This window comes from Dasypus novemcinctus, chromosome 7 (assembly GCF_030445035.2).
Source record: "Dasypus novemcinctus isolate mDasNov1 chromosome 7, mDasNov1.1.hap2, whole genome shotgun sequence".
Classification (NCBI taxonomy): domain Eukaryota; kingdom Metazoa; phylum Chordata; class Mammalia; order Cingulata; family Dasypodidae; genus Dasypus; species Dasypus novemcinctus.
The window spans coordinates 8,572,899-8,596,469 of record NC_080679.1 but is presented as its reverse complement, the minus strand read 5'-3'; the positions used below and the strand labels follow the sequence as shown (position 1 = coordinate 8,596,469).

At 42.5% G+C, this 23,571-nt stretch overlaps 1 pseudogene; it reads left to right on the top strand.

The window, feature by feature from the left end:
* The first annotated feature begins 2,473 nt into the window (after positions 1-2,473).
* On the top strand, positions 2,474-4,145 carry LOC101431387 (T-complex protein 1 subunit beta pseudogene; annotated as a pseudogene).
* The last annotated feature ends 19,426 nt before the right edge of the window (positions 4,146-23,571 follow it).

Here is a 23,571-nt window from a genome sequence, read left to right as displayed (position 1 = left end):
TGAAAAGATTACATTTAACAATCTTCATTTAAAAAATACATTAAGTAGAGGTATAATACATTCTTCCTACTTCCATTCATAAACTCTGACGGTTACAAGTGACTGATACCTGTTTGGAGGATGAAATAAAATGCCTGTTATTGCTGAGGCCTGAGGAGGGGCACAAACTCTCCCAGGGACAGTCCTATTGGGTGATGGATAAGGGCAGGTTCTGGACTTTACCGATAAGTTCCAGTCTTGCTCCACAGTTCACTAGCTGTAGTTTGGAGAGGCCCCCTACGCTCTTGGTTTCCTCGTCTATAAAGCAAACAATAGTATCCACTTCATAGGCTTGTTGGTGGGGTAAAATAAGATTATGAGTTAGAAATACTTGGCACAGTTATTGACAGTCAATAAATGTTAGCTCTTATCCACAGCACTAACGTCTCATTAAGGAGGCAGAGTTGATGGACAGCTCAGGACTAGCATTTTGGAGATGTGGTCCCTAATGCTTACTCTTCTGTAAACAAGCTCGGAAATCTGTCCCCTGTCTGTGCTTCAATCCCTTCCCAACCATCTCAGAACACTGGACTAGACAATGTTTAACACATTCAACTCCAAAATCAAATCATCTGCTTCTGCGTCAGTCATCCATCAAATACCTTTATCTACCATTGTCTTGTGTCCTTTTCTGAGGAACCTAACCAGTGAATATTAGTGACTCTGTTTGTTCCAGACAAGGACACTGCGGCTCATAGAGGGTCAGAGAGCAGAGCGAGTGCAGGCTGGAGCTCAGGGCTGACGCACACCACTTCTCACACCTCTCGGACCTTCCTCGGAGTTCAGATAAGTGCAAGGAGATTCCATCAAAGGAAACCCCTAGGTCGCCAAGCCACGCCCTGGAGGTGAGGATTTCTGCATTGCACTTCATCGATGTGATTCTCCTTTAGGACATCGTTACCCTGAGCCACCAAGTGTGACCACACACTGGCCATCCACACATCCTCATCAGGGTTCTACTGTGTTCGTTGGCCTGGACATGACAGTTGGACACTGACATAAGGTCATGTTTGCCACACTTCCCCTTGAGCTGTGAATGGTGACCTTGTGAATATATTTACCAATCTGTATGTAGGACTTTCGATTCACTTCAGAATTATTAAAAATCTTGACAATTGTATAAAATGGATAATTCTATTTAAAGAAGAAGAGGAAATGCTATCTTATGAAACTTCACATTTAAATCCCACGGTACCATATTTACTGAGGATGGACTGATGACACAGGGGTAATTAAGGCAATTAGTTTTGTGGAGGCGAGAGGCAAGGATTGGGACACCCCATTGCCCACATCAGTCCCAGATTTTGCCCCTTGCCCCAGATGGATGGGAACGGATGGAGTGATATGAGAGCTTAGAGGGGGATAGACAGGTCTCAGAGAAGATGCTAGCAAACAAGAAATGTTCCTTCTGAAGCGTCAGTAGATGGGTAGGGTGGAGAAATGAGAAAATGGTCTTTTAGGCAGTGGTCATACCAAGATACTAAGTTGTTGAGCTTGGTAGGAAAGTGCCAGATGAGTATTTCTTCTCACCTGAGAAGAGCGGGGAGTGGTGTATTGGGGAGGGGCACCTGTGAGTGGAAATGGACGATTCAGAAGTGGATAGGGTCCTCACACTGGGTGTAGACCTGACAAAGTCCCTGCCCGCCCAAGGGGGCTCCAGAGCAGAGTTTCCCATCAGAGGAGGCCCCAGTTGGGCAGAATGGCCAGGTCTTCCCCTCTCCATGCTCAGCACACCCTTTTCGTTATTTCATTTGACCCCCGAGCGATCCCGTCAGGCAGCTGCTATTCTTCTGTTCCTGCTTTTCAGATGAGGAATGGGGCCTCAGAGAGGAAATGTGGCCTCGCAACCAGGAGGCTAGTAAGTGGCAGAGGCAGGATAGCACCCAGGGCTCGTGGTCCCAGCAGTGAGGCCACTCATATGAGGAGGCGGAGCCATCTAGCCTACTGATGTTGATGACCCTTAGGTCAACTTTGATAATTCATTATTTGTTGGGCAGATTCCAATTGCATCCAGATTCGTAAAATTACTTTGAATGTAATTCAAATTCTACTTTCTTAACTCTTTCATTTATTTAATTTGCTAAGTATGTAATACATACACAAGTTTCAAAGGCAAAATGTTTAAAAGTATAAGCAGTAGCTCATGCGCCCCTCCCTCCGTCGGCGGTGGCACTTGGCTGGAAAAGAGCACGGGCGGAGTCCCCGACCCCCAATAGAGCATGTGGCATCACTCCCGGCTCCCTCTTGCCTCCTGGTCCTCCAGGGTGAGCTCTGAGGGAATTAGCGGATGTGCCCAACTCTTCCAAACGGTGGCATCCCTTTCCCTTGCACCTGTTAACCTCTTCAAGGCTGGAGCTGATGAAGAGAGAGCAGAGACAACGCATCTGTCCTCATTCATTGGTGCCATTGCCATTGGGCAATGAGACTTGGTAAAGAGCACCTTGGAATCATGGACAAAATTCTTTCAAGCAGTGGATGAGATGCCTCTCTTATTATGGTAGCCAATGATGGTGCAACTATTCTGAAAAAAGTTGGTGTTGACAACTCAGCAGCTAAAGTTTTAGTTGATATGTCAAGGGTTCAAGATGATGAAGTTGGTGATGGTACTATTCCTGTTACTGTTTTAGCAGCAGAATTATTAAGGGAAGCAGAAACTTTAATTGCAAAAAAGAGTCACCCACAGACCATCATTGCAGGTTGGAGAGAAGCTACGAAGGCAGCAAGAGAGGCTCTCTTGAGTTCTGCAGTCGATCATGGCTCTGCGAAGTTAAATTCCATCAAGATTTAATGAACATTGCTGGAGCGACATTATCCTCAAAACTTCAAACCCATCAGAGAGCCACTTTACTAAGTTCGCTGTAGAAGCTGTTCTCAGACTGAAAGGCTCTGGCAATCTGGAGGCAATTCATGTCATCAAGAAGTTAGGAGGAAGTCTGGTAGATTCCTATTTAGATGAAGGCTTTCTGTTGGGTAAAAAAATTGGAGTAAATCAACCAAAGCGAATTGAAAATGCTAAAATTCTTATTGCAAATACTGGAATGGATACAGACAAAATAAAGATATTTGGTTCCCATGTAAGAGTTGATTCTACAGCAAAGGTTGCAGAAATAGAACATGCAGTGAAGGAAAAAATGAAGGAGAAAGTTGAACGTATTCTTAAGCATGGAATAAATTGCTTTATTAACAGGCAATTAATTTATAATTACCCTGAACACCTCTTTGGTGTTGCTGGCGTCATGGGTGTTGAGCATGCAGATTTTGCAGGTGTAGAATGCCTAGCTCTTGTCACTGGTGGTGAAATTACCTCTACCTTTGATCACTCAGAACTGGTAAAGCTTGGAAGTTGTAAGCTCATTGAGGAAGTCATGATTGGAGAAGACAAACTCATTCACTTTTCTGGGGTAGCCCTTGGTAAAGCTTGCACCATTGTTCTGAGTGGTGCCACTCAGCAAATTTTAGATGAAGCAGAAAGGTCTTTGCATGATGCTCTTTGTGTTCTTGCCCAAACCGTAAAGGATTCTAGGACAGTTTACAGAGGAGGCTGTTCAGAGATGTTGATGCCTCATGCTGTTTCAAAGCTTGCTAGTAGAACATGAGGCAAGGAAGCTGTTGCAATGGAGTCTTATGCCAAGGTGCTGAGAATGTTGTTAACCATCATAGCTGACAATGCAGGTTATGGCAGTGCAGATCTGGTGGCACAACTTCGAGCTGCCAGCAGTGAAGGCAAAATAACTGCTAGACTAGATATGAAGGAAGGTACCATTGGAGATATGGCAGTTCTGGGTATAACAGAAAATTTCCAAGTCAAGTGACAATTTCTTTTGAGTGCAGCTGAAGCAGCAGAGGTTATTCAATGTGTGGATAACATTATCAAAGCAGCACCAAGGGTTCCTAATCACCACCCTTGTTAAATATTCCCATATGTTGAGCTCTGGACCAGTTGATGGCAAAGTTATGTTCGAAAGACTTCAGCCTCTTAAAGAAGACTGTGCAATTGACGTTTATTTGAGGCTGTTAAAAATTTGAAAATCTAGCTGACCTTGTATTTTAACACAGGTCTAATTTATTTACTGTTTAATTTCATAAAAGTCAGTTGATTTCTCATACTGTGCATTAAAATAAAAAAAATTTTTTTATTTTTTTAAATTATTTATTTATTTATTTTTTAATTTACATTAAAAAAAATATGAGGTCCCATTCAACCCCACCGCCCCCGCCCCCCGCTCCCCCCACAGCAACACTCTCTCCCATCATCATGACACATCCATTGCACCTGGTAAAGTTCATCTCTGAGCATCACTGCACCCCATAGTCAATGGTCCACATCATAGCCCAGACTCTCTCACGTTCCATCCAGTGGGCCCTGGGGGGATCTACAGTGTCCCGTAATTGTCCGTGAAGCACTATCCAGGACAACTCCACATCCCGAAAATGCCTCCACATCTCATCTCTTCCTCCCGTTCCCCACACCCAGCAGCCCCCATGGCTACCGTTCCCACACCCATTCCACATTTTCTCTGTGGACATTGGATTGGTTGTGTCCATTGCACACCTATGTCAAGTGAGGGCTTAGATTCCACATGGGTACTGGATGCACTCCTCCCGCTTCTAGTTGTAGACACTCTAGGCTCCATGTTGTGGTGGTTGACCTTCTTCAACTCCATGTTAGCTGAGTGGAGTAAGTCCAGTAAATCAAAGTGTAGGAGCTGAAGTCTGTTGAGGCTCTGGGCCTGGGTGTCATATTATCAGTCCAGAGATTCAAATCCCCTACATATATCTCAAACCCAGCACCAACTACAATTCCAATAAAGTAGCATGCAAGTCTTGTGAAAAGAGATCCTCTCTGAGTCCAATTCCATCACGCAGACTCAAAAGAACCAATACCTGGGGTTGTATCTACCTTATCTGTCTCTTAGACTCTGTTCAGTTGTACATAGGGGTATTCCTTGTGACAACCTCCAGACTCTTTTTTAGAGACTCACAGCCTTATAATCTCATTTCTCCTTTCCATTTCCCCCTTACATTAGGTCAAACTGCTTCCCGAAGTCATGTTATTATATGTAGACAGGTATATTCTGCTGTTCCGCATTGAATCTTTAATTCAAGGTCATTTTCTAGTTGCTTCTTCAGCTGGTATGTGGTAGTGATCCCTCGGTGCCAGGGAGGCTCATCCCCGGGTGTCGTGTCCCACGCTGGGGGGAATGCATCACATCTACACGCTGAGTTTGGCTGTGAGAGTGGCCACATTTGAGTAACATGAAGGCTGTCAGGAGGAAACCCCCAGGCACAATGCTACTCTAGGCCTTGTTCTTATTGCAGGTGTATAGGCTCAAAAGTGTAGCCATTAGTATCAAGAGCCCACTGTTGGGCCCTCCTTCCTTCCTGGTTCTTGCCATTGCACCTGGAGGACTGCCACTGCTCTCCCAGGGCCCACAACAGTGACCCCCCGGCCAGGAGCCCAGTACCCCCCCAGCTGTTGTTTTTAATTGTTTCCACTATGAGTATATATAGACATTACCATATACCCTGGGCATATGCCCTGTATAACTCCCTGTCAACCATATATATCTTGTCAATAACATCCCATATCAGTATTCCTCCGCTGCCATTGTTGAACCACTCTGTGATCCAAAACTTCCCGTAAAGTGAATCCCAACATAATGTCAGCTTCAGAAGAGTCTTAGATCACCGAAATTCATATATACAATATACAATATTTCCCCAGATCCACCATAAAACCTTTTCCCTTCCACAGCAATAATCTTTTAACTTATTCATATCATATTTCCTGAAACTGATGTACAGATTCCGAAATTATAGTTTTCAAACAAGGTAACATTTGTGCTTACTATGTGGTCCATACTTTAGGTTGTACAGTTTTCTAAATTTTTTAGTTATCCTATGTTTTGTCTTATGGATTTCATTATTAGTCTGTCATCCCCTATATGTTTTTGGTGTAATATTAGCTGTTTTATATTCATCCTCATGTACTCTCACATAACTCCTCTTTTGCCCCCTTATTTACCTTTGTTCCATCCATTGCACATCCATTTTCCCCTCCCCTTAGGGCCCACAACGCCTGCCAATCTAATGCCCTGGGAGCCATCCTTTCCACGAGAGATACAGCTCTCTCTATTCGACGGCATTAGTCTTCCCCAGGATATGGGTCCACCCCACCCAATGGTAGAACCCACCTTGGCAAAATGAGCCTTCAGCCATTCCCTCCGGAGTCCATGCCGCATCAGACCATACCCCCTGAGCGTCCTAACCAGGTAACCCTCCTACTTATACTTTGATACGTTTTACTCAACATTTAGTTCTCAATGAACTTCTGACACTCTCCCATGTTTGTATGTTGCCCCTCCCTCCCACCTATTTCTTGGACCATATTACCCCTCTTCCCATCCCCAGCCCCCCTCAAACCCAGAAAACCCCACCCGAAGGTAACCCATTACCCCCATTTTGTCCCTTCTTTGTGCTCATACTTACCGCCAGCTCATCACAGATTCCACCCCTGCAGACATTAACTCACATCCTTCCTCCACCCCCCGATTTCCAGTAAGCCACTTTTCCAGACTCTAGCTCTCTGAGGCAGTTAACTTATTTCATATCATTGAGGTCATATAGTATTTGTCCTTCAATGCCTGGGTTGCTTCACTCAACATAAGATTCTCAAGGTTCATCCATGTTATCACGTGCGATTGTAGTGTATTGGTTCTTACAGCTGAGTAGTATTCCATTGTGTGTATATACCACATTTTATTGATCCACTCATCTGTTGATGGACATTTGGATTGATTCCAACTTTTGGCGATAGTGAACAATGCTGCTATGAACATTGGTGTACATATATCGGTTTGTGTCCTTGTTTTCAGATCTGATGGGTATATACCCAGCAGTGGTATTGCTGGGTCATATGGCAAATCTATGGATAATTTTTTGAGAAACTGCCAAACTGTCCTCCAGAATGGTTGGATCCTTCTGCATTCCCACCAGCAATGGACGAGTGTTCCCCTTTCTTCACATCCTATCCAGCATTTGTATTCTACTGTTTTTTTCATGGCTGCCAATCTTATGGGAGTAAGATGGTATCTCATTGTAGTTTTGATTTGCATTTCCCTGATAGCTAGAGATTTGGAGCATTTTTTCATGTGCTTTTTAGCCATTTGTATTTCTTCTTTGGAGAAGTGTCTGTTTAAATCTTTTTCCCATTTTTTAAATGGGTTGTTTATCTTTTTGTTTTCGAGATATATGAGTTCTTTATATATGCAAGTTATAAGTCTCTTATCAGATATATGGTTGCCAAATATTTTCTCCCATTGTGTGGGTTCCCTTTTTACTTTCTTGACAAACTCCTTTGAGGTGCAGAAGGCTTTAATTTTGAGGTAGTCCCATTTATCTATTTGTTCTTTTGCTGCTCGTGCTTTTGGTGTGATATTCATGAAGCCATTTCCTATTACAAGGTCCTGTAGATGTTTCCCTACACTGCTTTCTAAGGTCTTTATGGTCTTGGCTCTTATATTTAGGTCTTTGATCCATCTTGAGTTGATCTTTGTATAAGGTGTGAGATGGTAATCCTCTTTCATTCTTCTACATATGGCTATCCAGTTCTCCAGGCACCATTTGTTGAATAGGCCATTCTCTCCCAGTTGAGAGGGTTTGGTGGCTTTATCGAATATTATATGGCTATATACATGAGGTTCTATATCTGAACTTTCAATTCGATTCCATTGGTCTGTGTGTCTCTCCTTATGCCAGTACCATGCTGTTTTCACTACTGTAGCTTTGTAGTATGTTTTGAAGTCAGGAAGTGTGATTCCTCCTATTTCGTTTTTCTTTTTCAATATGTCTTTGGCTATTCGGGGCCTCTTTCTATTCCAAATAAATTTCATAGTTAGTTTTTCTAGTTCCTTAAAGAAGGCTGTGTTGATTTTTATTGGGATTGCATTGAATGTGTAGATAAGTTTTGGTAGGATAGACTTCTTAATAATATTCAGTCTTCCTATCCATGAACAGGGAATATTCTTCCATTTATTTAGGTCTTCTTTGATTTCCTTGAACAATCTTGTATAGTTCTCGATGTATAAGTTTTTTACCTCTTTAAGTTAAATTTATTCCTAAGTATTTGATTTTTTTATTTACTATTGTGAATGGTATTTGTTTCTTGATTTCCTCCTGATCTTGCTCATTATTGGTGTACAGAAATGCTACTGATTTTTGCGCATTGATCTTATAACCTGCGACTTTGCTAAACTCATTTATGAGTTCTAGGAGCTTTGTTGTAGATCTCTCAGGGTTTTCTACATATAGGATCATGTCATCTGCAAATAATGAAATTTTGACTTCTTCCCTTCCAATTTGAATGCCTTTTATATCTGGTTCTTGTCTCAGTGCCCGAGCAAGTACTTCCAAGACAATGTTAAATAGGAGCGGAGACAATGGGCATCCTTGTCTTGTTCCTGAGTTTAGAGGGAAGGATTTCAGGATTTCGCCATTGTAAACAATGTTGGCTTTAGGTTTTTCATATATACTCTTTATCATGTTCAAAAAGTTTCCTTGTATTCCGATCTTTTGGAGTGTTTTTATCAGGAAGGGGTGCTGTATTTTGTCAAATGCCTTTTCTGCATCTATAGATATAATCATGTGGTTTTTTTCTCTCAATCTGTTTATATGGTGTATTACATTGATTGATTTTCTTATGTTGAACCATCCTTGCATACCTGGAATAAATCCCACTTGGTCATGGTGTATAATTCGTTTAATGTGTTGTTGAATACGATTAGCAAGTATTTTGTTAAGTATTTTTGAGTCTAGGTTCATTAGAGAAATTGGTCTGTAATTTTCCTTTCTTGTGCTGTCTTTGTTTGGCTTTGGTACTAGGGTAATGTTGGCATCATAGAAGGAATTAGGCAGTGTTCCTTCTGTTTCGATTTTTTGGAATAGTTTCAACAGGATTGGAGTTAGTTCTTTCCGGAATGTTTTGTAGAATTCACCTGTGAAGCCGTCTAAAATAAAAATTTAAGCAGTTAAAAAAAAAAGTGTAAGCAGTAAAATTCTCCTTCTTTCCTGTGTTCCCCATTGAGCTTGCTCCCATCTCCCCCCCAGCAAGTTCCACTGGAATCAGTTTCTGCTTCATTCTTCTAGAGATTTCTAATGTATATGGAAGCAAACACAAATATGTACCCATCCTTATCTATAGAAATTAAAGCATCCTACATACATAGTTCTGATTTTTCCATAGCAAATTCCTTTTCCTAATATTCCATAGAAAGGATATACTGCATTTGATTCATCCTATTGATAAGATTTACATTTTCCTATTAAAAGGAACTATTGATATGAAAAAATAGGTTCTTTATCTTAAAATTTTGAGTTTGTTACATTTCTGTTGTTCTACCTCCTAATTCCACATGTTGTATTTTTAAATTTCTCTTTCTTCCCTTGACTAGACTTCCCCAAACCTTCTCTAGTTGTTGTTATTCTCAGAGAACCAGGCCTTGACTTGTTATTTCTACTCATTTTATTCCTACCATAATCCTTCATCATGATTGATACTGCTTTTGTCTTTTTTTATGTATCTTCTTGAGCTCAATACTTTGTGAATTCTTACAAATCTTTATACTATAATAGCAAAGATTTTAGAAGGAATGAATTTTAATTGGCAACATAGGTCATTTGTAATCTCATTTTATTAATTTCTAAATAGATTTTAAGTTTACTTTGACAGTGGTTTGCTTTATTAGAACTATTTGAAAAAGTGCTTTCAAAATGTCTCAAGATTTAGAATTTATTTTATTATTAGTTTGCCATCAATTTCTAGATTTAATACATTTTTGTTAAATAATATAACCCTTGTAATGTGTAATCAAGTTTTCTTTTAGCCTACATATAACTAAATTTTGTAAATATTCTATGGTTTTTTGAAAAAACACCTTGTGTATATTTATAGGGTACAAAATTCAATATGTATCTATTAAAATAAACATGTTAATTACAATGTTCAGATCCTTTTCCTTATGTATGTGTTTCTTGTCTCCATCTGGCAAAATCTGAGATTGTAAGTTAGTGTCATCCCTTGTTTTTGTATTTTGATCATTTTCCCTAGCTTGCCAAAAATTTTAGACTCTTACATATTTTGGTGCTATGCTATTTATGCATCTAAACGTTCATGACTTGACACACCCCGAAAACATTTCATGAAAATAAAGACTAGAGAGCTTATTTACAGAACAGGCTGTGGAACAGCTTTGCTGCCTCTGGGATAACCACGGAATTGGACCTAAGCACATGTACTGTGCAGAAATCAGTTTGCTCAGTAATTTCACTGATGTTTTCAGAAACTCGGTCAGTATCTTTCCCCTGAATGTAATCTTGTCATTTTGTGGAGCTCATTAACTCTTCCAAAGTATTAGCTTACAATTCCTTAAATGATGGGGTCACGTAACAAAATGAGTAGGGTCTAATTTGTACCCAGACATGAGTTTCTACTCTTGGCAAGACTTGTTCAATTTCATCCCAAAAACCTTACCGTAAAGATTAAAAACTCAACCACAGTTGGAGTATTTTCAAAGTAAGGTCAAGTTAGGCCAGAACTCACATTTTGCCTTATAAATGAAGTTTAACAGATCAAGAGGAAAGAAATTTAAACACATTTCTCAGTTCTGAATTCATATGCCTCCGTATTTTGGTTTTGATATTTAATGGAATTTGGAAAGGTAATAAGAAGGATTTTTTCCTATTGACATCATTTTTCTGGCAAAATCTTTTTTATTATTATTATCTTTATATATACCTGTTATGGGTTGAATTATGCCTCCTGAAAACACATCCTGGAGTCTAAACCCACAGTGCATCAGAATGTGACCTTATTTGGATATGATTTATTTAAGTCACTGCAGATGGAATTATAAAGATGAGGTGACACTGGAAGGGGGTGGGCCTAAATCCCACGTGACTGGTGTCCTTGTAAGAAGGGGAGAAGAGACAGAGAGACCAAGTCCACAAGGAGAAGACAGCTGTGGGAGAGAGAGACAGTGAGCAGAGGGAGGATGTCACAAGCCATTTGTCTTGGTTTGGCGCAGGGCTGCTGATGCAGAGAACTGGAAGTGGGTTGGCTTTTTTTCCTTTTCAGATTTATTTATTCCCCTCACTCCCCACCCACCTTGTTGTTTGCCTTCGCTGTCTGCTCTCTGTGTCTCCTCGTCTTCTTTAGGAGGCACTGGGAACCGAACCTGGGACCTCCCCTGTGGGACAGAGGTACCCAATCACTTGAGTCACATCCATTCCCTGCTTATTGTCTCTCATGTCTCCTCATTGCATCTTCTCATTGCATCATCTTGTTATGTCAGCTCATTGCGTCAGCTCACCACACCAGCCCCTTGCATCAGATTGCTGTCTTGCTTGTCTTCTTTAGGAGGCACTGGGAACCCAACCCAGGACCTCCCATGTGGGAGACAGGTGTCTAACTGCTTGAGCCACATCTGCTCCCCTGGGTTGGCTTTTATAAAGGGAAATTGTCTGGGGTAAAAGCTTACAGCTCCAAGGTCATGAAATGTCTAAATCAAACCACTATCAAAGGTGTTCTCTCACCAAAGTCAGTTCCTGGTGATCCTGGAGTTCTGCTACATGGCAATGCAAAATGGTGGGCGATCTCTCTCAAGTCCCTGCCTTCCCTCTAGAATCCACCATCTCCTGGAGCTCAGCTGTAGGTGACCAGGCATATGGCTTGGCTCTTCAGCCTTGAGTTCCTCCATGGGCCCAGTCTCTTGGGAGCTTCATGCTTCAGCTTCAGCTGCTAATGATCCTCAAGTCCTCTCTCACATGGCTGGGTCAAAATGGCAGCTGTCAAAAAAAATTGCAACTATCTTCTCTCTGTATCTCTCTGTATATTCTCAGTTTATATAAGACCAAGCAGGTAGACGGATACCCAACTTGTGCCATACCTCACTGACAACGTCCAATGGAATGCAATCGAATCAAGCGATCTAATCAAGGTTCATTAACTAAATCCAATCAAAAGGCCCCATCTACACTATGTTTACAGACACAGGAATGTGTTGGCTTAAGAACATAATTTTCTGGGGTCCGTAAAAGACAAACCAGGATACCATTGACTACCTGGAGCCACCAGAAGCTTGAAGAGGCAAGGAAGGATTTCTCCCTCAGGGCCTTGGAAGGGAGCATGGCTCTCCCCACACTTGGATTTCAGACCTCTGGCCTCCAGAACAGTGAGTGGATAAATGTCTGTTGTTTAAAGCCCCCCAGTTTGTGGTTGTTACGGCAGCCTTAGAAAACTAAGATGAGGCTTTATGCCCTTGTGCTTCCACTCCATAACTACATCTTCCTTTAAGTGGAATTCCTCTATCAAAGGATGAGAAACCTGAAATTTTGATATATAATTTGGAACTGCTCTGCAAAAAGCAAAGCTTACACCAATCCTTATACAGTCACAATCCATGTGTAACAGTACCTGTTTCTCCATCCCTCACTAAAACCAGATATTATCAGTCTTTTATGTGGTCCAATCTGGGGAAAAAAATCATTTCTTTAATTACAAGTAAATTTAAACATATTTTCCTATATCTTATGGCTATTTATAGTTCTCCTGTAAATTGTCTATTCACATTCTTGACCCATTTTCCTATTGGTTTATTTGGACTTTCCTTATTTATCCTCAAGAGCTGTGTATTGGGATGTTAATCTTTAGTCACATTGGTGCTATGTTTTAAAGCATTCTACCTTCCATTCTTTTGTATATATAACTGGGCTGAGTTTCTCTTGTCAATCATTTCTCAATATAAAAAGCACCCTAAAGTAGGCTGGTATATTGCTATTCCCATTTTATGGATGATAACGATGGAAATCAAACAGGTTAAGTGGGCATAAATCAACATAAAAAGCAGGTTCTGAAGTTCGTTTGTTGTCCACAGTCCTCGAAAGGCTTGTTCAACAACTTTGTTAGCAGAGCTGCTATGTCTGCTACTTTTCTTGCTGCTACTTTGGCTTCGTATACTACAACTAACTTTTATAATATTTGGTCCAAATTTTTAAAAGCCTGAAAACCTAACGCAGAATGAACTTGGTTTAAAATCCTGCTTCCTTAAATTCATGGAGTTTCAGTTTTCAGGAATAGCTCAGTTCCTCAGTTCAACCTAAGGAAAATGCATTATTTTATTTCATTTTGTTTTGTGTTCGATAAACCAGAGGATAATTAGGTGGATCGAGACAGAGTCTTGAGACAAGCTTGCCTCCCATTTAGTATTCGCCACACACCCTGGAGAACCTGAGATTTCCAGGCTAATAATTATCACAGAGCCTTCGCTGCAAATTTCCCTTCAGAGATTGAGGTTGACCAGATGCATGTATCATGCTATTAACAATATCTAGTTGATGCCAGTCTGCTGGATGACTTTGGTGAAGAACCAGGAAAAAGCTCAAACATGCCTGGTGTCCTATTTCATGGTTGCAGCATAAAACCAGCATTTCTTTTCTTAAAATCGTCACATCTCCTTGGTGTGTGGACATTTGTGGATAGGGGGCAAGCTGCCCAACCCGGTTCTAAAAGCCAATTCCAATAAGCTAGTAAATTACAGTGCAACAGAACTCGTGTAACACAGAGGCTTGCCCAGACTCTGGAGGGTCTTTGTTCGAGTGCCCCGTCTGCAGCCATCCCTCCCATCTCAGGGTAGGCAGCTTTTGACTGTGCACCACTAGAATGAGCCCCAGTCCACTGAGGTTCTCACTTACATTACCTGAAAGGCTTTTGTTTATTTCATACTCTGGGCTTTAGAGACTAGACAGTGGCCACAGTTAAGCAAAGGTTAACTTTGGACACCTGAATTTTATACAGAGAATGCCTTGATATGGCAAGGAAATGCTCGTTTTGCCAAGAAATGTTTATTGGATTCAATGGACTCTAACTTAAGAGTTAACTACGTATAAGCTCACAACCCTTTGAAGGTTTGGGAGACAGAACAGAGCTGGAAAAGCAAAACGTGCAAACTCTATAGTCAGCCTGCCAGGGTTCAGACATTGACTATCTACTCACAGTGCAATCTTGGGCAAAAACCTAAGCTTTTCTCTGTGCTTCAGTTTCTTCACTGGCAATAGTACCTACGTAGGATTACTGTGAAGCTAAATTGGACACCACATTTGGAGCCCTGCCCATATATAGCTAGCTTCAAAATCATGAGCTACCCTCCTTAGTGGCATTGCATTGCTGCTCTCCTCATGGAGACCCTGCTGCATCCCATGCTCACACCTGCTTCTGCTCTTCGGGGTCCTTGGCTTACCCAGTTCCATTTGACACTAGTTTCAGGGACTCTCAGACCCCTCTGTTTTGCTGAAAATCCAATTATACCTGAATTTGTGAATTAAAAGTATACAAATCTGAATTAGTGAAATATAAAATATATTAATGAAATGTAGCATATGCAAAAGGTTTGCATCAAGAATCAAACATCAAGAATCACCTAATTTCAAGGCTGGCAATCCCAAGGACTTTGAAATTGCATTGTCACATGCTGGTGACACTACGTTAGCTGGAGGGCAGCCACGCCTTAATCCCTTTGCCAGGGTTTTGCTTATATTATGCAAATTTTAATTATGCCCAAGCTTCAGGAGCACACCTTTTCCAGGAAGGGTCTTCCCAGTTCAGGTTACACAGCTGATCCTAGTAAAGCCCCCAACACAGCTGCTGCTGAGGGTCATACTCTGCATCAAGCTCTGTTGAGTCATTATTTTGTTCAGGTACTATTCTAGTTGCTGGAAATACAACAAGATATAAGACACAGTTCCTCGAAGGACTTAGGATGTGAGGTCAAGAATGGCCCATAATTTGATGCCAATGTAATGCACTGAATGCTCAGCACAAACCTACAGGTACTACAGGTGTGTAGAAGCCAACCTGGGGGCCAAGGAAGACTTCCAGGAGAAAGCAACCTGGATGGGCAGTGATAAAAGGGGCTTAGCCCTGGCAAGGTGGTGGGGAGAGAGGAGGGAAGAAGTAGGGTTGGTGACAGCAGAGCTGGACACAGAGCAGCAAAGAGGGGTGTCCAGTGTCTGGGGACTTCCGCTGTCCTGCCCTCTCCTGCTTTGGGCTCTTCTACTGGCTTTTGCTGTGTGACCATAGTCAGGGGCCTCTGTCCTCGGTCAACTGAAGGTGACACTGAGCAGCCCCTGTCCTCAAGGGTTCTGGGGAAGACAGCGGCCTCCGGTGACCAGCGAGCGCTGCAGCCATGGCTGGAAACACCCTGACCTCGGCCGACAGCCGTCGTCTCCTCTTTGCTGACTGATAGGTCTCTGTGAAACCTCCTCTCTGCTCGAATTGTGCTGGGAAAGACAGTTTATCCTGCCTCCGTGCAAATCTTGTGTTCAGCCCTGGGAAAACCCTCCCTCCAGAAACCCACAGTGGCCTCCGGTGTCCTGTTCTGTTTTCTCTTTGCAGACTCAATACATCAGGGATGTTTTCCACTCCCACTTTACAAACAAATGCGGCATTCCAAGGTTAGATTTTTTTTAAGAAAGGCTTTAGCCTTCCCTTGCCCATTATGTGTAAGGTCATCTTAAGAAAACATACTGAGAGGTACAAATTGCCTAATATTTGACTGGTCTGATTCCTGCCTGAGAGGTTTTTTTCCCCTTTCTTTCTTTCTTTAGGAGGTACCAGAGGTTGAACCCAGGACCTCATACATGGGAAGCAGGCACTCAACCACTGAGCCACGTCTGCCACCCTCTTGGGCTGTTAAACAGTTGCAGCATTCTATTCCAGCAGTGGCAGATTCACAGTTAAGTGAAACCCCATGCATCTATTTTTACCAGTTTATCCTGCCTACGTAGTTTACGTGAGATCTTTCATGAGTCCCTGAGTCTCCCAGAGCTTCAGTTTTCTCACTTACAAAATAAAGATAATTGCTATGTCACAGATTTGTTTTAAGAATGAAATAAGAAAAAAACATATGTAAAACAGAGCATGGGCTTGGCGCAGGTAAATCATGGGAGCTGCGGTTATTATTAATATTATTATTATTACATGGGGGACAAAAGACACTATTTATATACAGCCTCTTCTTTTTCATATGGGGCAAAGAATTGTTTTATGAGGTTCTAAAAAGTGGTCATTCTACCCTGATCTCTAAGGAGTTCCGTTTCCTCAGTCCACGTGGGAAGTTCAACGTGATTAGTCCAATGTTACTACCCAGTGTTCACATTCTTCTTGGTGGCAGCATATTTCAGATGAAAAGCACTGTCCACAATTTCTAGTATTTTGTTAGTGGGCTTTACTAGGATAGCCCAGAGGCTCATGGCCCCAAGTGTTCTCTGAGGCCGACCAGGAGGCCCCTCTCGTCTGGTCCACATTCAGTATGATCACTGCTTCCTCCCAGGCCATTCTCCATCAACTATAGATGATGACTGCTTTTGTCCTTAGGGAAACTTGACAACACTGTCACATTAGTAAAACCACTTCGTATTTGGCTTAGAATTTTTACATATGGAAACAAAGTTAAAAACCAATCATTCCTAGAAGATTGATATTATTAAGATGTCAATTCTACCCAAACAGATTTACAGATTCAATGCAATCCCAATAAAATCCCAACAGCCTTTTTTGCAGAAATCGAAAAGCCAATCATCAAATTTATTTGGAAGGGTAAGGGACCCTGAATAGTGAAAACTGTCTTAAGAAAGAACAGAGTTGGAGAACTCGCACTTTCTGACTTTAAAGCATATTACTTAGCTACAGTGGTAAAAAAACAACAACAAACAAACCCAGCAAGATACTGGCATAAGGACAGATAAATTAACCAATGAAACCGAATTGAGAACTCAGAAATTGACCCTCACATCCACAGTCAAGTGATTTTTGATAAGGCTGTCAAGCCCTCCCATTTGGGCCAGAACAGTCTAGTCAACAAATGGTGCTGGGAGAACTGGATAGCCATATCCAAAAGAAAGAAAGAGGACTCCTATCTGACACTTTATACAAAAATTAACTCAAAAGGGATCAAGGACCTAAATAAAAAACAACAACCATAAAACTCCTAGAAGAATATGTAGGGGAACATCCTCAAGATCTTGTGGTAGGCAGTTGTTTCTTAAACCTTACACCCAAAGCACAAACAACAAAAGAAAAGATAAATGGGACCTCCTCAAAACGCAACAGTTTTGCACCTCAAAAGACTTTGTCAAAAGGTGAAAAGGCAGCCAACTCAAGGGGGGAAAATATTCGGCCATCACATCTGATAAGGGTTTAATATCCATGATGTATAAGGAGATCTTCAACTTAGCAATAAAAAGACAAACTACCCAACTAAAAAATAGGCAAAACAGACGAGGAAAGTGAGACCTCACGAGTTGATATGACTTATCCAGGGTCACTCAGGCAACAGTGGCGAGAGCCCAGGCCAGGCGCTCTAGACCGACACGTCTGCCCATGCCACAGCGCCTCTCTGCCAAGGCTGTCAGGCTGACTCGGAATCTTCCAGAGCTGAGCTGCCCACACTGTAGCCATGAGCCCCAGGTGGCTCTTGAGCTCTTGAAATGTGGCCCATCCAATTTGCAATGAGCTCTAAGTGTAAAATACACACCAATTCCAAAGACTTAGTATTTTTAAAAAGCATGTAAAACTTCTCAGTAATAGGTTTTTGATGGATTGCATATGAAAATAAGAATATTTTAGATATCTTGGGTTAAATAAAGTATATAATTGAAAAAAAAAAAGGGCAAAAGACTTGAAAAGTCTACTGGCCAAAGAAATACAAAGGGAGAAGAAACACATGAAAAAGGTTCAACATCACTAGCAATTAAAGAAATGCAGAGCAAAGTTACAAAGAGATATCATTTCACACGTATTAGAATGGCCACTATTAAAAAGTCAGAAAACTGTAAATGTTGGGGAGGCTGTGGAGAGATGGGAACACTTATTCACTGCTGGTGGGAATGCAGAATGGTACAGCCACTGTGGAGGACTGTTTGGCAATTCCTAAGGAAGTTGACTATAGATTTGCCACATGACCTGGCAATATTACTATATGATATCACTGAGAGTGGTGACACGAACAGACATCTGCACACAGATATTCATAGCAGTGTAATTCATATTTGCCTAAAGATGGAAACAACCCTGGTGTCCTTTAACTGATGAATGGACTATCACACAGAGGTAAGAAGAAATGAAGTTGTGAAACATGTAACAAAATGGATGAACCTGGACAACATTATGGTGTGTGAAGCAATCCAGACACTAAAAGACAAATACTGTGTGACTGCACTATTATGAACTAAATATATTGTGTGGAATATAAATATATTATGTGAACTATGAATATGGGGAAAATTGCCTATATAAGATTTTTTCTTTGAAGCTGAACAAATGTAGGTTAATACTACAAAATGTTAATATCACACCAAAAAAACACATTATACTGAGTGAAGGAGACCAGACACAGAATACTACATATTGTATGGTTCCACTTATATAAAATGTAAATATAAATCAATTTATGAGATGAAATTAGATTAGTGGTTATGTAGGACTGGGGAAGGAATGTTAAGGGTAAGGAGTCTTTCTTTTCAGGGTAATGACATTGTTCTGAAGTTTTTGAGAAGATGAATGTACAATATTGTGATTAATACTTTGGATAGCTCATACGGCATATGAATTTATCTCAATAAAACTGCTGAATAAACAAATAAATAATTGTGCAAGAATAGTCAGAAATAGCAGCTATGCACAACAGGGGAAACACACAGAATGAGAGGTGAGGAATCTTCTTGTTTGTCAGCTTTTTGTTTATTATTATTATGGAAATAATGAAAACACTCTAATAATGATTGAATTGATGAACATGCAACTATGTGATCATACCAAATACCATTGATTGTACACTTTGGATGAACGGTATGCTTTATTAATATGCATCAATAAAATTGATTTGTTTAAAAACTTAAAATTTTTAAAAACTATCATTCCCTTTTCCCCATAGCATAGAAATACAGGTACCGAACACTTAATGAGTGATAATTATAGAAGAAAAATGGACACTCATTTGGCACCAATGCCCCCTAGCACATGCAGAAAACAAACAAACAAAACCCTGCTTCCTCATGTGAATGGAGCAAAGTTCAAATTACACACAAGTCTATATACAGCACTGCATTTTCCAGAAATGATTGGATTTCAGAGATCCTATAGCAGAGACTGGCAGCTTGGCCTGGTGGAGCCTTGGGCTTTGGGGCGGTGAAGTGCAGCTCGTCACGCGTGGGGGCAGCCTTGGAGCCTGCAGGGGGTTTTCTGGCTCTTTACTTGGCTCTCTGTTTGTTACGGATGCAGGAGCAAGAACATAAGAATGTAAATTCCATTTTATTCATTATCTAAGTCACTTCTTGTTATTTAATATTCCAGGAATCCATTATTTTAAAACTATGAAACCAGATCACAGAATTACAATGCTCCTTCTGATAATGCTCCTGGGGCAGCATCTTAGGAAAGAGGGGCAAGGCTTCTCCATAGGGAGGGCCAGCTCTGGGCCAAATTCCATACAGCAAGATTGTGGCATGGACAGCCTTTACTTGTTATACCAGCATCCCTCCCTGTACTCACTGGAGATGGCTGTGGCAGTTTGATATTGTTGATTAATTCTGAAAAGAAATACTGACTGTAAACTGGTTTGTTTCTCTGGGCTAGTGATACCCTTAAATTGTATTGAATTCAGAGGTTTCACTTTTGCTTGATTAAATTATGACTAGGGCTTTGATAGGGCCATGGCAGTAGGACATCGAGTCCCCACCCACTTGATAGGTAGGGACTCACGGAGAAAACGACAAAGCAGAGGAGACAGTAGAGTTTTGATATTGGAAAGTTCATACACAAAGAAGCAGATACGTGAGAAAAGAAAGAAGGCTCCATTAGACATGGCAGAGGCCCCGGGAAGAGAGATGAGCCATTCACCTGATAGTTTACAGCTGGCCTTGTGGAGAGAGCAGAGCAGCTGAGCCTGGAGAGAAACGAACCCTGGGGCAAAAGATGAGCCTTATCCCAGCCTACAGCTGATATTTGAAGAAGCTGGGACCATGGAGCCTTGAGAGGAGAGGAAGCCTGAACCCTGACAGACATCGGCAGCCATCTTGCTCCAACACATGGCAATAGACTTTGGTGAGGGAAGTAACCTACACTTTGTGACCTGGTAACTGTAAGCTTCTACCCCAAATAAATACCCTTTATAAAAGCCAACAGATTTTCTGGTATTTTGCATCAGCATCCCTTTGGTTGACTAACACAATGGCCTTTTTATCATGGTCTCGACATTTTGAAGATACTGTTGCAGGGCTTGGGAAAATCTAATAAGAGGTGGCATTCTGTGTTCAGTGGTATTCCCAAGCATCCTGAAATATGAGGCTGCTATCGTCTCTGTCCAGTGGTCCCTTTTCCCCATCAGGGTTAGTGGGAGGCAAAAATGGAAGGAAGAGGGAAATGTAAAGAAAGAAAGTAGGAGGAGACAAGATAGGACTGGGAGAAAGTGGAGGCAAAGTATGAGGGGCTGGAACAAAAAGAGACTTACATTACACAGAAGGCTCTTGGAACTCCTAAAATCTCCTGGGCACCCAATCATCCCAGAAGCTTGAGAGCAGAGCACGTTTTCTTTTCTTTCTTTCTTCCTTTATTTTTCCTTCTTCAGAGCTGGAGGAAGAGGTGGTAATTCTTTTTGCTTAAGGATTATGTCAAGGCTCTGAGCTCTTGGAATGTGCAGTGTTTTCAAAACACAGAGTATTTATTATCTATTTTCCAAACAGGGAAATCACTCCAGATAACTAATATCATGTTTCCAGAAGCCCTGAGTAGATTATAAGCTAATATTTGTACAGTTGACCTTAAAAATGTGACAGTGAAGGAGCTTTTGGAGAAATGCCCAGAAAGTCACCAATTATTCAAGGATTTAGCAAGCCTGTGTGGAAATGAACTTTCAGAATTCTTTTAAAAATGCGTTTTCAGCTTTGTAAACTACTATACTAGAGTAACGATGACAGTACTTTTTTGACAATATAACTGCATTTTAATTGTATGGCAATTATGTGTTCAATAGTAATTAAGGGGAAACGCAGTAGCCAAACAGCCACCACCACGGTGTGATGTGAAGGCTCTTTGTGGTTGTGTGGAAAGCCAGCTTAATACGGCAGAAGTCTTCTGTTTTGTGAGGTCCAGTCCATCTTCTAGCTGTTCTCGCCTGAGGATTTACAAAGATGGTGGGGACTCCCCTCAAGAGTGGCTTAGACACTCAAATTCCTCAAAGAAACAGCCACTGTCTGTCAAAAACCTAACTAGAGGCTATTTCACAAAATGTTCCTAAGACATATTTAGGAAAATATTTACTGTTATGCAATCTGCTCCCATGGAACAATTAAGTCTATAGAGTAAAAAAGAAAGTCTTTGTGAGGGACTGAGGGAAGGCGCTGGGGTGGGTGAAAGAACCTCATCTAAGATTCCTCTTGGATGGTCCCATTTAGAACCGTTTCTCTTCTCTTTCTGTGCTACATGTTGAACTATTTAGGCACTAGCCAACTAACTATTCAGGCACTAACTACCACAGTCCAGTACAATGAGTAATGAAATCTTCACTAATCTCAAAGCTTCACATTTTCTCCCAGAGCTTTATATTTTACTTCCTCTCCCGCTTGCTCCCCTCACTTACAGATTGACGGTGAAAAACCCTTTCCACTGTAATCTATTTTCTGAAACAAACTTTCTAAAATACCAAGTTTTACTCTGTAGAGCTGCTCATTGGCTCTAAAACGGCAGCTGTGGTAGACGGGCCAATCTGAGGCTCCTTAGAAACCTGAAGTCTGTTTTAAAGCAGATCCGGGGAGTTGTGACCATAAATGAACACTAACGTTCTGTATTCTGAAGAGGCAGAGAAGTCATCTCTGGATGTGACGTCCTGACCAAACTACCGTCACCAAGGAGAGGCAGTGACGTGGGTGAATGAGCTCCCCTGGGGTGCACTCACAGGCCTCGGGGAGCCAGGGCCGGGGGAGGGGGCCCTTTCCTGCTGAGTGACGGCAAACGTTTAACGAACAAGCTTCCGGTGGTGAGAAGGGGGTGCCGATTTCCGGGGGGTAAGTTCCCCACCACGGCCGACGTTCAGCCGGCGCTGTGACGTCAGCGTCGGAACCGAGGGCCGCCATTTGCTCTGACAAGCCGGTTCTAGGCAGCTCAGTACAGCCCCGGCATGGCCCCCACGAGGGGTGTCCTTCTTTCACAGTAAGCGTTTACACGGCTTCCAACGCCAGCATGCCCTCCCCTGTCCCCTGGCCGCCGGACTAAGCCCGCGTGCTTCCAGTCACTCGTTCAGGAACTGTCCGGGCCTCCCACGTCCTGGGCAGGTGCTAGCCTGGCGCTCGGAGAAGTGGCGCCGCAGCTGGAGGCGGAAGGGTTAGGGCCCTGAACTGGGCAAACGGGGAGAGAAGGGTCCCCCGGGCCCAGGGCTGAGGGGGCAGGTAGAGGGGAGAGTGGAGCTAAGGGAGGACCAGGCCCGGGGGGAGGGGGCTTCCGTGGACCACTTCACTGGGGCAGGGGTAGAGCAGCCCGAGCGGGAGCCAGTGGAAGGCCGGTGGGCTGCGGGGTGGGGACGGTGGGAAGAGGCTGGAGGGGCTGGGGTGGCCTAAACAGGATGGCCAGGGGCCACGGCAGGTCCAGCTTGGGAGAGAGAAGCAGAAGAGACGCCAGGCGCAGGGGCAGAGGGAAGAAACGGGCGTCGGGCACGCGGTTTGCTCCCCTCAACCCCGCACTCCCTACCCACCCCCCCAGCCTTGCATCTACCTCAGCACCCGTGCACGCTGGCTGCACTGCCCTGCCCCGAAGCCTCCCTGGCTGGGGACTCTCCAGGGGCTTCTTCTCCGTGATGCACCCCTGGCCTGCCCGCTTAATGCGCATCTTGCACCTCACTCCCACCCCAACACGCGGGCGCACGCCCTCTGCTCTTGGTGACTTTATTTTGCCTTCTAGCCGTTAGCCCGTTCCCACAGCGTGCCTGTTTTCCTTATTGGTTTGGTCTGGTGGGGCTTGTTGTTTGCCTCTCCTTCTCAATGTACCCTCCATAGGGGAAGAGCTGTGTCTGTTCTTCATTGCCATATCCCTATTACCTAGAACAGCGCCTGGCAAATAACAGGCTGTCAAATAACGTTTGGGGAGTGAATGAAATAAATTAGCAAATGTCCTACCTAAAACCATTTGCTCATCACAGCTCCAGTCCTCACAGGCAAAGATCAGGGGTGTTTAATAACTGGGATAAATAATAATAGTCTGTTGGTTTTAGAGTCTGATTGGCCATTGTTACATATGCCACACCCATTATCAACACAAGTCCTCTCTCCCCTGGCAAGGGACCCAGGGACCAGCCCAGAGGCTAGCAGTGCCACAAGCTCCTTGAGGGTGCAGGAAACTCCTTTAAAGCAGCCCTGTAGGAGCCTGGAATCCACTGGAGAAGAAAGGAGGTAGATGTACACGCATATTTTATTTCATAGAAAATGATGTTTCTT